Source organism: Dromiciops gliroides, chromosome 3, assembly GCF_019393635.1.
Source record: "Dromiciops gliroides isolate mDroGli1 chromosome 3, mDroGli1.pri, whole genome shotgun sequence".
Lineage (NCBI taxonomy): Eukaryota > Metazoa > Chordata > Mammalia > Microbiotheria > Microbiotheriidae > Dromiciops > Dromiciops gliroides.
The window spans coordinates 532,210,747-532,228,014 of NC_057863.1; the positions used below are offsets into that span (position 1 = coordinate 532,210,747).

Here is a 17,268-nt window from a genome sequence, read left to right on the forward strand (position 1 = left end):
TTTTGTTTTTTAACCTGGACACTGGGGGTATTAAGAGCAGGTCCCTGCATATCTGCATATATTGTAGGAACTTAATGTGAGTGCTGTAGAAATGTGAGTAATTCTTAGCAGTTGATTTGCTTTTGGGAAGGTTTAAGAATTAAGACCTCCCAGCCTGGGCTGCAGGCTACACTTAGATGAATACTTGGTGTAGCCTCTAACACAATGTAAGCTCCTTGAGGTCAGGGATTATTTCATTTTTGCATTTGTATCCCTAGGATGTAATGTTGTTCCTGATATACAGGAGGCACTTAATAAAAGATAGAAAAATATTAAAATTGTGTGCTTTATGTTTTTCCTCAAGGGATGTTATGAACCTTCATTGTGACATTATGTAACTTTATCAAAAAATACCTGTGATATATGAAGAGTGGGGTGCTTTGCTGCTGTGTTTTAAATATATGCACTTACACAGAGTGATATTAAAAGTATCACTTGTCCAACCTAGGCATAAAAACCTTGTTTATACAGTTCTTTCTAAATTTTTTTCCCCATGAGATTGTAAGCTCCTTGAGAACAGTTTGTCTTTTGCCTCTTTTTGTATCCCTAGCATTTAGCACAATGCCTGACATGCACATAGTAGATGCTTAATAACAAGTTATTGACTGATTGGCTACCTTCCTGACCCAAAATTCTAGTTCTCTTTTTTTTTTTTTTGGACAGAAATGGAAAGTCTGAGTTGGTGATTGTCAATTCTAGTGTTTGGTATATCTACTCTTGTTGTGATGACAGATTTGAATGCAAGTGTATATGTAAATTAGGAGGATGAATGATATAACATGAAGAACTCTCCATAGTATGATTCAAGGAAAAAAAAAAAGGAGAAGCAATATAAGTTAGGGGGACTAAAATACAGAGTTTAGATTTTGGATATCCAGAGTTCGAAATCTGGCTCTGATGTGTGATCTCATTTCAGTTCTCTAAGCTTTCATTTTCAATATCTGTAAAATGGGGATGGTGATACATCTCAAAAAGTTGTGGTAGGAACGGCTCTGTACACCTTAAAGCACCATACAAATTGAGTGATTACTACTAATCAATCAACACACATTTACTCTGTCTATTATGTGCCAGGCATTGTGCTAAGTGCTGAGGATACAGAAAGAGGCAAAAGTGCCTGTCCTCAAGCAGCTTGCAATCTAGTGGGGGAGACAACATAGGAACAAAACTATCTACAGGATCAATATAGGAAATAATGAGTAGAGGAAAGGCACTAGAATCAAGAATACTTGGGAAAGGTTTCCTGTAAAAGATGAGCTTTTATGTTGTTCTATTGGCCTCCTATCTTACCACCCAGCACAGAAGCTTAGTTTTCCTATAAAAGATGGGCTGTGGTTATTAGATTGTTATGTCTGCCCCATAAGCCTTCCATCTACCACAGAAGTTCAGTCAAACTTTAGCTAAGGCCTGGATCTAGTGACTCCTGAAGGACTCAAATGGTTCCAGGGCAGAGGTGGTGAATCCTACATGTTTTAGGATGCACACTTGAAGATCTGGTTTAGTTTGGGGCATTCAGGCCAGGGCGGGGGGGGGGGGGGGGAAACATTTCAGAGATGAAACGAGCTTTATGTCCTTCGGAGGTATGATATAGTAGAAAAAGCACTGGCCTGGCAGTCCGGAGATTTAAGTTCCAATCCTGGCTCTCCCACCAACTGACTTTGTGATTGAGGAGTCAATTCTCTTTGCATCTCAGCTTCCTCCTTTGTAAGAGGAGGGTCTGTTTTGCATACCCAAGATCATAAAAATGGGAAAAGGACCCACATGTACAAAAATATTTATAGCTGCTCTTTTTGTGGTGGCAAGGAATTGAAAATTGAGGGGTTGCCCAACAGTTGGGGAATGGCTGAACAAGTTGTGGTGTATGAATGTAATGGAATACTATTGTGCCGTAAGCAACAATGAGCAGGAGGAGTTCAGAAAATCCTGGAAAGACTTAAGTGGACTGATGATGAGTGAGATGAGTAGAACCAGGAGAACACTATACACAGTATCAACAACATTGTGTGTTCATCAACTGTAATAGACTGATTCTTCTCAGCAATACAATGGTCCAAGATAGTTCCAAAGGACTCATGATGGAAAATACTCTCCAAATCCAGAAAAAAAAAAGAACTGTTGAATCTGGATACAGATTAAACCATACTATTTCTATTGTTTTTTTTGTTGTTGTTTTTCTATTTTGAGGTTTCTCCTTTTTGCTCTTATTTGTCTTGCACAGCATGACTAATGCAGAAATGTGTTTAATGTGATTGTACATTATATAACCAATATTGGATTACTTGCTGTCTTGGGGACAGGGGAGGGAGAAAAATTTGAAAATAGAAATCTTATAAAAACAAATGTTGAAAACTATCTCTAAATGTAACTAGAAAATAATAAAATATTTATATGGAAAAAAATTAATTTAATTTAATTTAAAAAAAAGATGAGGGTGTGCTCAACTAGACTGTCTACTGTCCATTCTCATTCAGATACTTGGCATCTTCTGGAACAGCAATGGCCTCATGTCAGGCTAGATCCCTGAATATTGGGAAAAATCATTCTACCTCCACCAAAGCTGCCCTACACTGGCTGAGCTTTCTTGGAGCCAAATCTGCATGGTCTCTAAATCTCAGGAGGCAGGGAGGTGGGGATGGGTGATCTTGCTCTCTGCCTCATTTCCAGTGTAAGGTGTCTGCATGCATGAAGGAGGACTCCCCCATCCTGGGACAGTAACTTGAATACAGCTGGTGGCTGGATTGCTCTGTAGTCCATAATCAGGAAGCCTGCCTGGTGTGTTTTTGTTTGGCCTGCTAGTAAGAGTTTTTGGAACTGACCTTGTTCCAGTTTCATGTTCATTTGATTCAGAAGATTTCAATTTGTGAAAAAGTAACTGCAATGTACAAACATTTAATGTTCAAAGGAGGCCTTCATTCAAGTCTGTCCTAGCACTTGGGTACATACTGACTCACTCAGCCTGTTATCCTGAGAGATAAAGGATGGATATCCACTGTAGGAGTATGCAAAACTGGCCCTCCCTTGGACCAAGCAACACAAGCATTTCTGGCTTGGATCAACTAAGGGAACAAAGGCCACAGAAAGTATTCACAGAGTATCTTGTATACCAAGGGCATCTTCTAAAGACTATGTTACAATACTTTTCAACATAAGCTGTTGAAAGATTCCCTTCCTCATTCCCTGATGTACATGGGATCTCTGTTACTACCGTAACTGATGAACACATGTATGGGGCAGGAGGGGAATCTAGATGATAGGGCAGGTGTGGATTCCAATTGCAGGTGAGTATCTGCATTCTATGTGCTCAATGGTAATTATCCCTGGTAGCCATGCTTGGCAGCACCAGGAGTCTGTGAAAATTTGTTGTTGCTCGTCTGTTTTCAGTTGTATCTGACCCTCCAAGACCCCATTAGGGGTTTTCTTGGCAAAGATACTGGAGTGTCTACTCTCCAGCTCATTTGACAGATGAAGAAACTGAGGCAAACAGGGTTAAGAGATTTGCTCAGGGTAAGTGTGTGAGCTCAAATTTGAACCCAGATCTTCCCAACTCAAGGCCTGCTGCTCTATCCATTGCGCCGCCTAGCTACCCCATTCTGTGACTAGATGAACTTAAAAACTGGTATAAAGGATCTTGATTAAATATGAATTTAAACTGATTGTGGCACCCCGCCCCTATTATCAAAGTAACAAGAAACCTGGCAAACACAGGACACCCATGATCTCACAGAACAAGTCACTCCCATTATCTCTCTCACAGAGTTGTTATAAGAAAGCAGAGAGCATTGAATAAATGTTAATGTGTGACCACAAACAAACCACAGAGGCAGCTGGTATGGTGCATAGAGTCCTGGCCAAGGAGAAGTCAGTAAGATGTGAGTTCAAATACAGCCAGAGATACTTACTAGCTATGTAACCTTGGGCAAGTCACTTAACCACAGTTTCCTCAACCTGTAAAATAGAAATAATAGCAGCACTTACCTCACATAGTAGGTGCTTAATAAATGTCTGTTGTCTTCCTATCTCTTCACCTTTCTGAGACTCCATTCATTCATCTGTAAAATGGGCTGTCACCAGGATAGCCCTTTGTAAATCTGAGAGTGCTGAATAAATATAAATCCTGTCTCTGGCATTAACTGTGTGGCCACGAAAAAGTCATTCTGATCTCTCATAACACCTACATACAGCATGGACCTCATAGGGTTATTATGAGGATTTAACGTACGTTTAAGGAACTTTGGCAACTTTGTGCCCTACAAGTATGAGTTACTGTTATTGTTGTTACTACTCTTCAAGTTTTCTTAGTCTTTGATTACGTGGCCAGACTAAGGGAGGAAAATCATACTGGCCTGGTATTGGGTAGAGGTTTCTCTTATGTCATCCTCTATCCCAATGATTAAGTGTGAAGGAGGATGGGACAGAACTTTTCTTCAGTTCTCTTGAGTTCTTTAACAAGCACATCAGGAGAAGGATCAAATGAACAAAGGATTGGAGAAATCTAAACTCAGAGATGAGCTTGACCATTATCCTCATTTTCTAGGAGCAAACTGACCTGTAGAGAAGCTAAATATATCTAAGGTCACAGGGCCAGGAGAGGGGCAGGGCCAGGATTGCACCCTGGGTCCTCAGTCTCCAAATACAACATTTTCTCCAGTTTACTGCACTGCCACCATAGGCTGCACATTTGTTTTTTAGGTGGCTCCCAAAGAGACTGAAATGCCAAACTATGATTCATTTAGCCAACTGGATAGATCCAGTGTCAGCAGCCATCCCAAAATTTCCTAAAGAGGCCTATATTTCATTCCCCTCCCCCTTCCACCCCCCTAATTTAACTAGTAAGGGAAAACACACGTTCCTCTCATCTCCACTGAGCCCCTCAATTGGCCACTTCCTCACTGTCCCCTGCCTGCCTGATCTGTATAGTCATTCTGCTCCCTTACTTGTCCTCTCTGGATCTTTTTGAGGAAGCTAAGTGGTATAATGGATAGAGCCCTAGGCATGGACTCAGGAAAGACTTGAGTTCAAATTCAGCTTCAAATACTTGCTGGCTGTATGACTGTCCAAGCCACTTAACCTTTTCCTCAGTTTCTTCAACCTGGAAAATAGAGATAATAACAGCACCTACCTCACAGGGCTATTATGAGGATCAAATGAGAAATCTATAAAGGGTTTAGCACAGTGCTTGGCACACAACAAGCCCTATATAAATGCTTGTGCCCTCCTTTCCCTATTCACTGCTAGGCCCAGAAGTACTCCTTTGAGGCTGTGACTTGGTGCCCCAAGTCCAGTAGAGATTTCATTTCAAAAGCAGCACGCGCTTGACACGGTCTCTCTCTCTCCCCAAAGGTGGCCTTCAGCTGATATGCTAAGATACAGAAGAAAAAACCTGACATGGAGGAATTTATTAGGGAACTAGGGGCATACAAACATTTTTTGCAGATAATTAAGGACAAAATACATAATGTTATTTCTTTGGAGAAGGGCATCGAGCTTTCCAGAGGAAGTGAGGGCTATGGGGATAAGATAATATTTGCAAAGTACTGTATTAAAAATTCTCTTCCTCTTCATCATTATTAGTTGTATCATTCTATTTGAATTTAAGCTTCTTAAGGGCAGGGGCTATCTCTTTTTAATTTGTAGCCAGAGGTCCTGGCAGGAAATCAGCATTTTTTTTTTTTTTGCAGGGCAATGAGGGTTAAGTGACTTGCCCAGGGTCACACAGCTAGTAAGTGTCAAATGTCTGAGGTGGGATTTGAACTCAAGTCCTCCTGAATCCAGGGCTGGTGCTTTACCCACTGCACCACCTAGCTGCCCCCCAATCAGCATTTTAAAAACTCTTTTGCATTTATTTAATCAGCTAGGTGTCTAGAAGACCTTAGTTTGACTTCTGCTTAAGAAACTCTGTAACCCTAGTTAAGCTACCTAACCTCTGCCTCAGCTTCCCCATTTTACAAATGGGGAAAATAGCATTTAACTCACACGGTTATTTGTGAGGAACATATGAAATAACGTCTGTGAAAAGCTTTGCAAATCTTAAAAGTACCAAATGAGCGTCAGCTCTTACCAGTGGATATGCATCATTTCCCTATGCAAGGTAGATTCACCATTGTTTCTTTCCCCTCCAAACTAATTAAAGGTATGTTACTTTAAATTTCTGGTGCTGCAGGCTCTTCATTAAGGAAATGATAATAATAAGATGCTCATCTCCAAGGCAAGAAAATGAACTACTGTGACCTCCAGGAGGTCCTTTAGGATCAAAGAATCATAGTCTAATTCTACCTGCAGACATCTGGGGATACCCATTCCAGATGAATTCATTTTTTACTCCTTGGCTCTCAGTAAGAGACACTGATTAGAAGGCCGATATTCTGTGTGTGTCTGGGTAAGATACTCAACCTCTTTTGCTCTCATAAAATGAGATGGTGGCTAAGGTAGCTTATAACTCAATGCTATGGTCAGTCAGTCAGTAAACAAACATTTATCAAGAACCTGTTATGAGTGCTAAGCACTGGGAAGACAAAGAGAGGCAAGTCCTTACCCTTAAGAAGCTCACAGTCTAATAAGGAAAGACAAAGTACAAGAAGGCAGCTGAAAAGGGGGAGAGGGTTGGGAAAATGTGAAAGATTCCCCCCGCCCCCTCCTTAGAGAGTCATACTCAGCTTCTCTTAAGATTCCCTCCCTTACAGAACTCCTACTATTGACGTGCCACCAGACCTTCTATTCACTCCATTCTTTTCTAAGGCTTGCATCTTTTCTCTGAAATAGTCCTTAACTTTTGGCTTTACAACCAGGATCACCTTCTCCACCCTCTTTTTGGCATGAGAGGGAGTAGAGGAAGCATGGGTGTCACTGGGTCCAGGTTCTCATATGGCCCGATGGACCTTCAGAAAGTTGTACCCCCAGGACAACTGCCTTATAACACCCCAAATGACAGAGACTTGGGGATTGTAGATAAAGCTATGGAGACATTTTCAAGTTTTCTCCTCTTCACTCATGTTATGTTGTTGTTGTTTGTCCTTCATTATCAAAGAGGACCATGACAGATTTCATGAATTGTACTGAACTGAATTTAAGTGAGGGTTGTACAAGGTCACGAACCTGAATCTCTTCTCCAGAGTCACCTGGGTCCAGTGGCGAGATATACATCAGGAGGATGACTGGAGATGGCCCCAGATGTTTAAGGCAATTGGGGTTAAGTGACTTGCCCCGGATCACAGAGCTAGAGTCTGAGGTGAATAAATATCTATCTGCTCTTCACTCATGCATCCAACCCTGGGTGGCCAAAGCCTACCTATTTCAAGTTTCTTGCCAATTTGCCCAAGTTCAGAAAAATTACCCTCCACTGGAGGAGGGTGAATGAAACCAAAGCAAGATAAGGAATTTCTCTATTCTTTTTTCCAGAATTGGCCTTAACCTTGCCTCCCCTTCTTCCCCCTATCCCTAAAGACTCTATACAGACACTCCCTGCCACCCCCATCCTCTCAACACCACCCAAACACCATCACAAGGAATTAGTTAGAGATTGGCCACAGGTTATCAAGGCTTGTAAACTTCTGAACCCCAATCCTACAAATACTGCAGAAAATTACTGAGAAAGAACACTGTTACCCAGAGCTGAGTGTTTCTAGCTGGTCTGATTTCTAAGAAGTTAGTCTCTGAACTAGAAATTAAGTAAGATGGGAGAAAAAACTTATTTCATAAAATCTAACATATTCTGAAAATTCTTATTCTCCTCATGTATCAGAAATGCATTTGGATATTTTAGGATTAAGTTCAATTATGAATTTATTGAGCTCTTGCCACACATTATGCACTAAAAATATAACCTTAGTTTAGTTGGAGAGGGAAGACTTAGACATGTGAAAGAGAAAGAAAAGGACCATATGTGCTAGCATACATGAGGGGCCATATTTTATTATCTTTACTTTTTCCCCAACTGTCTAGAATTGCTTATTCTCCTTAAGCTTGCCCCTGATTCTGTCAATGATATAAGACCATTCTCTCAAGGACCTACATTCAATTCCATATTCAAAGTTTCCAAATCCTATGATGCTATCTCCATATCAGCTTTCCCAGTTTTGCTTAGCTTAGCACAGTGTGTGGCATATAGTAGATGCTTAATAAGTGCATCTGTCCTTACTTCCCTTCCCTTCCCTTCATCTGCCTTGTCCTATCCCACTACACAAGTCTATATATTCTATATGTTCATCACCTAGACTGCTGGGAAAACAAACAAACAAATAACTCATACAGTTGTTGTAAGGCTCAAACGTTTGCAAAATGTCTTGAAAACCTTAAAATGCTACATAAACCTCAGGCATTAATGTTATTAATGAAGGAAATTGTACCAAACTGGGCAAATTGAAAGGAGGTTTGGATTAAAATCCTGCCTGATCTTGTCTGAGACCTCCAACAAGTTATTTCACCTCCCTGGGCCTCATTTTTCTCCTCTGTTAAAAAAAAATGAGGGGTCTGTTCTTGGTAGCCTTTAGCTCTGGATTCCTGAGTTCACATTCCCTAGGCTGAGTAAGAGCACCAGAAGAAACAAAAGCATGGAGACAGGGAGTGAGCATCAAGGAATGAGAGCAGTAAGAATTCTGTTTGTTTCATAATTATGCCCATGCTATGAAAATGCTAACACTGAGGGGTGGGTGAGGAGGCACAGTTGTAGCTCACTTAACACACCAGATGTTTCTGGAGTTGTGTATAAATCAAATGAAAAATTAAACCATCTAAAATGCAACAGGATGCTACTATTTCAAGGAACCTTGGGGTGAATTCTAACTCAGAGCAAGGAAAACTTTCATAATATGATTTAGCGAACCCTTTGATTTGTCTAGTTTTTAAATCTAAGTTTTTGTTGAGTTTTCTTGAGGTAGGACATACCTGTAATATCACTGCTTTTCATCAGTGTCCATATAAAACTAGGACAAAATACTACATTGACCGGCAGATGAGGTGCCAACTATTTTAGAAGGGAGCTCATGTCTGGTCCAGGTGGTAAGGTTTTGGGGAATCACTATAGCAGAGTGGGAAAAAATAGTGGATTTGGGATCTGAGAAACCTAACTCTGCAACTCCCTCCCTGTATACTGTGGACATGTAACTTGACCCCTCTGGGTCTCAATTTCTTCAACTCTAAAATGGGGGAGTAGGTCAACTTTTATCTCTCAGTCTATGATCCTATGACATAAGGCATAAAGATGGCCTTGTTGGGGGCAGCTAGGTGGCTCAGTGAATAGAGCACTGGCCCTGGAGTCAGGAGGACCTGAGTTCAAATCCAGCCTCAGACACTTGACACTTACTAGCTGTGTGACCCTGGGCAAGTCACTTAGCCCTCATTGCCCCATTCCCCCCCGCCCCAAAAGATGGCCTTGTTGGTCTCCAAATATACCCTACAACCTCATGAATTTTCTTTTCTTTTCTTTTTTTTTTTGGTGAGACAATTGGGGTTAAGTGACTTGCCCAGGGTCACAAGTGTCTGAGGCCAGATTTGAATTCAGGTCCTCCTGAATCCAGGGCTGGTGCTCTATTCACTGTGCCACCTAGCTGGAACCTTATTAATTTACAATGAGTCTGACATAAATTGGTCTGAGGCTTCATTAACTATAGCCTGCCTCAGTTAACATACTTGTAAAATGGGTTTATCACATTTCTAGATAGACTTTCTAGTTTATCCAAGTAGACAAGTAGATGCACAGAAACATGGAGATCAGACCCATAGCTCTTCTTCCACAGAAAACAGTGGTGTCCAAGCATGAAATTGGTCATCTTGACTTGGAAGGACCACTTTGTCCACTCTTAATCTCAAGCTATAAAGTACTATACTGCTAGAGAAAGTGATAGAATTCTGCAGACAGAGTTCATTACATTTCCATTTTACCAAACCTCCCTTGGTCACCATAGTTGCTAGCAATTTGATCAAAGAAGGCTCCATGGATTGAAAAGACAAAAAAATAAAAAACAACTCCTGCCCTCAGGAACCTTTCATTCTCCTTTTTATCTCAGTTAACCTCTCCATGTTGTTTTCTTGTCTGTTAAATAGGTGTGATAACATTTCTCCGATGACCTACTTCAATAAGGGATTAGTGAAGGTAACATGAGATAATGAATATCAAGTGCTTTGGAAACCTTAAAGTGCCACAAATATTAGCTCTTATTAATATGCCTTCCTTCCCTCTCAGAGGAAGACGTGTCATTTTTACTTTCCATAGTTAATGCCTCCATCTGTGTTTCTATCCTCCCACTTCCTTCAGGACTTTGCTCCCTCTATTATCCTCTTGCTTGTCAATCTGTGCTTTTCCCATGCAAGCTGGTGCTTCTGCCTTCAAATATATATAAGCCTCTCCTAGTCTTAAGAAACAAACACAAGGAACAAGAAGACCCTGCCATCCCCCTCCTTAAATATCAAACTTGACAGATCTATTTCCCCAATACCCATTTACTCCTTAACCACTAACATCACTTCCATTCTCACCCTTATTCTTAAACTTTCCTTTGGGTATCACCAATGACCTTGGACAGATCTAGTAGCCTTTTCTCTGCCCTCATTCCACTTGTCCTCTATATTATTTCACATTGTGGGTAACAGCTTTCTGACAGAAATAGTCAAGGATGGAGGGACTGTGGGAAGACGGGCACACCAATATACTGCCAGTGAAGCTGTGAATTGGTCTAATCATTCTGGAAAATAATTTTGTAAGACAGACAAACAAGAAAGTGACTAAACTGTTTGTACTCTTTGACCCAGAAATTCCACTGCCAGTCATATACCTACCACAAAAAGGCCACAGATCAAAAGGTCTCCTACATACCAAAATATTCATAGCAGTGTTTTCTGAGTTAGCAAAGAATAGGAAACAAACACGGGTACACACTAGTTTGGAGAATGGCTAAGCAAATTAGGCCACATCAATGTGATGGGATATTAATAGGCCTTAAGGAAAATGAATATGAGGAGTTCAGAGAACTATGGTGAGACATGTGTACTTGTTGTTTCCCCAGTGCAACATACAGGCCTTAAGGAGCAGGGACTCTGAATACCTAGTGCCTAACAGAGTTCTGGGCACATGGGTACTTTACTTTTTAAAAATGTTTAGAATTTTATTTTCCAAATTACATGTAAAAACAAATTTTGACATCAATTTTTTTAAAACTTTGTGTTCCACCTTCTCTTCCTCCCTCCTTCCCCACCCCCAAGAACTCAGGCAATTCAATATGTTATACGTGAGTAGTCATGGAAAACATCTCCACATTAGCTAGGTTGTGAGAGAAAACAGATAAAAACAAAACTTCAGATTAAGGAATTGTCAAAAAAAAAAGTGTTTCAATCTGTTTTCAGATACCATCAGTTCTTTCTCTGTAGATGGATTGCAATTTTCATAAGTCCTTCAGAGTTATATTGGATCATTGCCTTGCTGAAAATAACCACGTGCTTCCCAGCAGATCATCTTACACTATTGCTGTTATTCTGAATACAGTACATTTCTCTCTGCTTCAATTAATGTAGATCTTTTCAGGTTTTTCTGATAGTATCCAGTCCATCATAACTTTTATATAGTACCTTAAACTTGACAAAAAATTTTCTTCAAAATAGCCCAAAGCAGGTACCATATGTTTTGCTATTATAATCAATCATCATAACTGTTTCCCTCCATCCTATTCTCTTCCCTTGATATTTACCCTATTTTCTATCTTCTTTTACCCTATTCCTCCTCCAAAGTGTTTTGCTTCTGACTGTCCCCTCCCCTACTCTGCCCTCCCTTCTTTCATCCTTCCCTCCTTATCCTCTTCCCCTCCTACTTTCCTATAGAGTTAAATAAATTACTCCTCCGAATTGGGTGTGTATGTTATTCCCTCCTTGAGCCCACTCTGATGATATTAAGGTCTTTGAGCTAATTCTGTGTTCTAAATTTTCTTCCTCCCTCCCTCCTCAAACCTCCCTAGGAAATCAAGCAATTCAATAAAAGTCATCCATGTGCAATTAGTACATGGGTATTTTAAAAAATACCTGTTGATTGGTTGAAATGATTCAGAATAACAAGCTATACATATGCATTCCTATTCGTAGAGGTTTACTTTGTTTAAATGCCCTTTTCTCTTTTATGACAAGGGAAGGCTCCCAGGGATATGGACAGGGATCTATCTGGAAACAACTGTGGGTTAAAAACAAAATGTTACCATAAAAAAAAAAAATACTTTGATGAGTAGTCGATCAGTTTTTGCTCAGAGACTTCCAGTGAGGGGAACCCATTGTCTCCTGAGACAGCCCATCCCGTGGAAATGTGGAAAACGCTAATTTCTAGTAAACTTTTCTTTACAGCCAACTTAAATTTGCTTCTTTGCAATTTCTACTTTTTATTCCTAGTCCACTCTGCAAATTGGCCACTTTACTGTTCCCCACCCAGCCCATGACAGTCATTCAAATACTTGGAAACCATTATCCTATTAGAAAGTTTTTTCTTCTCTAGTCTAGGTAACCCTTTTCCTTTGGATCCTCATATGGGATGATCTCAAAAGCCCTCGATCATCTTATGTGACCCCCCCCCCACTGGACAGCTCTGTAGCTTATCAACATCCTTCTCAACGTATTAATTATGCCCTTGTTATTACAAGGTTGTCCCTTCCTGTCTAGTTATGCATCCACCACCCTAGGCCAGGCTCTTGCAACTTGATGCTTGGGTTACTACCAAATAATTTTCTAAGTAGACTTCCTACTTCTGGTGATATTCCTTCCTGTAAGTCCAAATTCTGGACTGAAATATCGAGGTGTGACACAATCGGATCCCAACTTCCTTCCTAAAGTTTTCTCCCAATATTTTCTACCCTGTGCAGCCAGATTACTCTGCTCACTCTAGCTACCCTTAAAATAGCCCACACAGTCCCATCTCTATAATTTTGCTTCTATTGTGCTTCATTACTGGAATATATTCCCTGCCCCCCCCCCTTCCTCCTCCTCCCCCTTTTCTTCTTCTTTTGAGGCACGTGGAATTCATTGACCTGCCCAGGGTCACACAGCTAGTAAATGTCAAGTGTCTAAGGCCAGATTTGAACTCAGATTCTCCTGACTCCAGGGCTGGTGCTCTATCTACTTCATCACCTACTTGCCTCCTATCTCTACTTCTAAATTCTTACAGTTTTCATTATCTGTAGGCTTTATTTGGTATTTAAACATATGATATCTCCTGTATGTGTTCATGTATACACATCTTATCCTGTGCCCCTACTCTGATAAATTGTGAACTCTATGAGGGTGATGAACATGTCTTCTGCTAACAACATTAATAAGGAACACTGAGGAGTATTGGAATGGAATTAATTACATTAATCCAGTTTGAATGAATTGATATGAATATACTATGTTAATCCAGTAAGGATTTTTGTGAAATGTCTACCATGCTAGACATTTTGGGGGTTGGGGAGGGCAGACATAGAAGTGTTCTCAATAATCTAGACTTTCACTTGGAAGATACATAAATGAAGCACTGAAATAATAACAAATATCTAAAAAAGCACAAAAGTGAGTCTGAGAAGAATCTATAGGCTAACTGGGAAGTTAGCATCCTTTCTTGATTTTCTGTTTCACTTTCTTAAACCGCATTTAATTATGTCCTAGTTCAGGGTCCCATCACATTTTGCTTATATTATTGCAATAGTCTCCTTACTTGTTTCTCTGATTTTAATCCCTCCCCACCAATACATCTTCTACACAGAAGCCAAAATAACATTTCAAAACCACAGTCTATTATGTCATTCCCTGGCTCAAGAAACTTCAATGACCCTCTATTATTATTTGGAGATCAAATACAAACTCCATAGTCTAGCATTTGAAATCCTTCCTATCTTGGCTCCAGTCTATTTTTCCGGAATTATTTCACATTACTACCCCCAAATACTTTAAATTCCAACTAAATTGACCTACTTGTTCCTCCCAAGATTCAGCATTCTATTTCTTGCCTTTATGCTCCTCAACAGTCTGTGCCCCATAATTGACAATATACTTCTTCCTCTTAGAATAATCTCATTATTTCTAGGATCAGCTCAGGTACCACCTCCTTTCCTGAACCTTTTAGTTGTTAAAAGGTCACAGATTTAGGGCTGAAAGGAAGCGATATGGTTTATCTTTTCACTTTACAGATGAAGAAACTGAGGAGCAGGGAGGTTAAGCAACTTGCCCAGAGACATAAAAGTAGCAGATAAGAGGCAGGATTTGAACCCACATCTTCTAACTCCTGAGCCACTGCTCTTTCCACAATACCACTCTTTCCCTCCTCTGATATTTAATCATCTCTTTTACAAATTCAAAAGAATTCAAGCACCAAGAGGGCAGGGATTATTTTTTGTTTCAATGACCACAATGCCTAGTACTCAGTAGTACTTTAACAAATGCATGCTCAATTAAATGAAGTAAAATGATCTTCTGTTCTGAATGTGACTAAGCCCATTTTTAGCCAAATGGGAACCAGGAAGTTTTCAGAAGAAACAAAAGACTACTCCCAAGATGGTTACTTCTCTTTCTCTTCAACCAAATCCCCTAAAAATAGTCCTACATTGCTCATTCACGTAGCATTCTCTGACCTATTCCTTTCCTCCACCTCCATCTAGAAGAAACCACTCCCTCCTACAATCTTTCATTTTAGTTTGTACTTTTCATGTATTTTTTAACCCTCTTCTCTGTCCAACATCCTGTGTACTGGTCATCATCTCTATTATATGGGCAACAACCTAATTTTATATTTCTCTGTATCTTTTTTATAGACCCATAGCACAGTGTCTTGTGCATAGTCAGAACTCAGTAAATGTTTAACGAATTGTTGGGCGCTACAGAGATAATAACCAATCCATTATTGACCACTGTGACAATGACTTCATGACTTAAAACAATGACATTAATAGATGAATAAACCACCTATGTGCACAACAACATAGTAATTTCATAATCTCTCCATGAAAGTGTTCTTCAATAAAAACACAGTCACTTAACAGGAGATACCTGCTAATGTACATTCAATGAATCATGCTGCCACCTGTGGGGTTGGCTATGTGTCTAAAAGGTTTTACAACAGTCATCAAAAATAGAGATCTCACCTATGTCATTATCTCTGGGGAAAAGACATTTATTGAGTGCCAACTGAAAACACGTCCAGTGCTATCCCCCGAAAGGAAAAAAAACAAAAAACAAAAAACAAAACTAGAAACCAAAAGAAAGTTAAGGAGCAGGTTAGAGAATGAACAAGCATTTATGAAGTGCTTAGAATGTTCCAAGCATCATTTAGTTTCCCAACTAAAATACCAACTTCCACAAGAATTCCTTCCCAGTCCTCCTTGATGTTAGTACTGTCCCTCTGTTGATCATCTCTATTCTATCCTGTATATATCTTGTTTGTACATAGTTGTTGGCATATTGTCTGCACCATCAGTCTGTGACTGCCTTGAGAGGAGGACTGTATTTTGCCTTTCTTTATCCTGAGCAAACAGCACAGTGCCTTGCATATAGTAGGAGTTTAATAAATGATTATTGACTGACTTGGAGATAGAAAGACAAAAATAAAACAGCCCCTTGACCTCAAGGAGCTTTTGTTCTATCAGGGTAGACTACAAGTAGATATAAGGATATACTTACACAGTCATTTTTTTTTCCAAGGAGGGGTTGGGGATGGAATCACTAACAGCTAGCAAAGATCACTAAAGGCCTCATGTAGGCACTAGTATATAATACGAGCTTTTGAAGAGTACAAAAATACTATGGTGAAAAAACTATTCTTCAAACTGAATGGATGAAAATAATTTTCAATTACTTTTTGAAATTTCTTTATGACATTCTGGAATGCATTTTCTCCTGTTTTACATACAATTCAATCTTTAGAATCAGTGCAATTCAATTAAACAAGCACTTATTGAAAACTAAGTGTGTGCATATACAGGTGACATTCATTAACTGCTGACTCTATTCAGTGGGGGCAGTAGGAGTGGGAGACTATTGAAAGCCTAGCTACTAAATGGTCCTTGACCTCAAGACACTTCATATACATTAGGAATGATATGACATCCACAAAGGGAGGAATACTGCTCAACATTACCTAACTTCACTGAGTATGTATTACCTTCTCTGGACCAAAAATTGGGACTCAAAGTTTTCCTTTTTTTTTTTGGTGAGGCAATTGGGATTAAGTGACTTGCCCAGGGTCACACAGTTAGTAAGTGTTAAGTGTTTGAGGCTGCATTTGAACCCAGGTATTCCTGACTCCAGGGCCGGTGCTCTATCCACTGCGTCACCTAGTTGCCCCAAAAGTTTTCTTTTTTTCAAAGCTCTATTAAAACATACCTACTTTTCTTGAACCCCAAAACATCCAGAAAATCTGATGCAGTAATTTTGTGTTAGATGTGTGTGTTTTGTGTTGGGAAGGGAGAATGAAGAGAAAATGGGAGGAGAAAGGAAGATGATTAGGATATGGTCCTCAAGATGCTTTCTAATTTACTAAGGCTTTTAACTTGAAGCTCAAATTAGTGGTGAGCTAATTATCAATTTCATTATGTTGTACTTTTGAAAAATTCCAGAGTAGTGAGGGAGAAAGCAGCCTAGGTAGTAGAAAGAGCCCAGCATTTGTTATTAGGAGACTTGAGGTTCAAATATCCCAAGTGATACGTGATAGCTGTGTGACTGTGGGCAAGTCACTCTCTGAATCCTCACTTCCTTACTTGTAAAAGGATGGGGTTACCTTAGATAATCTCGAAGCTTCCCTCCAGGTCCATGTCTATACTGTCTTCTGTGATTGTGAGGTGGAAGAAGACTGTCCAGTCCAGAACATGACAAGATGACAGATATAACCATAGGTTTTAGAACTCACATAATTCAGAAAGCCAGACAGAGATTTATCCAGCATCACTGGAATGCTCTGCTTTTGTGTAGCTTTATTTTCTCCTGCTTTTCATATATATCAGCCACTGTAACGATTGGAGTGATGCCACCTGCTGGAGACTTACTGTAGAAAAGTTCCGCCATGAAAGGAAGGTCTTTGAGGGCAAGAACATGTGTCTTTTCTTTGGTGTCAGGAAGTGACGTTGGCTAGTGAGAGGAAGAAGGAAGAGACCGGCGCTCGGTCTGGGGCTCTTTCCTGAGGACTCCGGTGGAGAAGGGAGCTAGAAATGTGCTCTCCCTTTAATAGATAGGAATCTAGGCCTTTTTCTTCTCTCTTTACCAAATTCTTATTCTCCTTAATAAATGCTTAAAAGCCTA

The 17,268-nt window shown here is 39.9% G+C and overlaps 1 protein-coding gene across 1 annotated transcript in view; it reads right to left on the reverse strand.

Annotated features, from left to right (window-relative positions):
• ARHGAP20 (Rho GTPase activating protein 20) overlaps positions 1 to 17,268 on the reverse strand; it is a 166,382-nt gene that overhangs the window by 27,469 nt on the left and 121,645 nt on the right. The gene's annotated exons all lie outside the window — the stretch shown is intronic.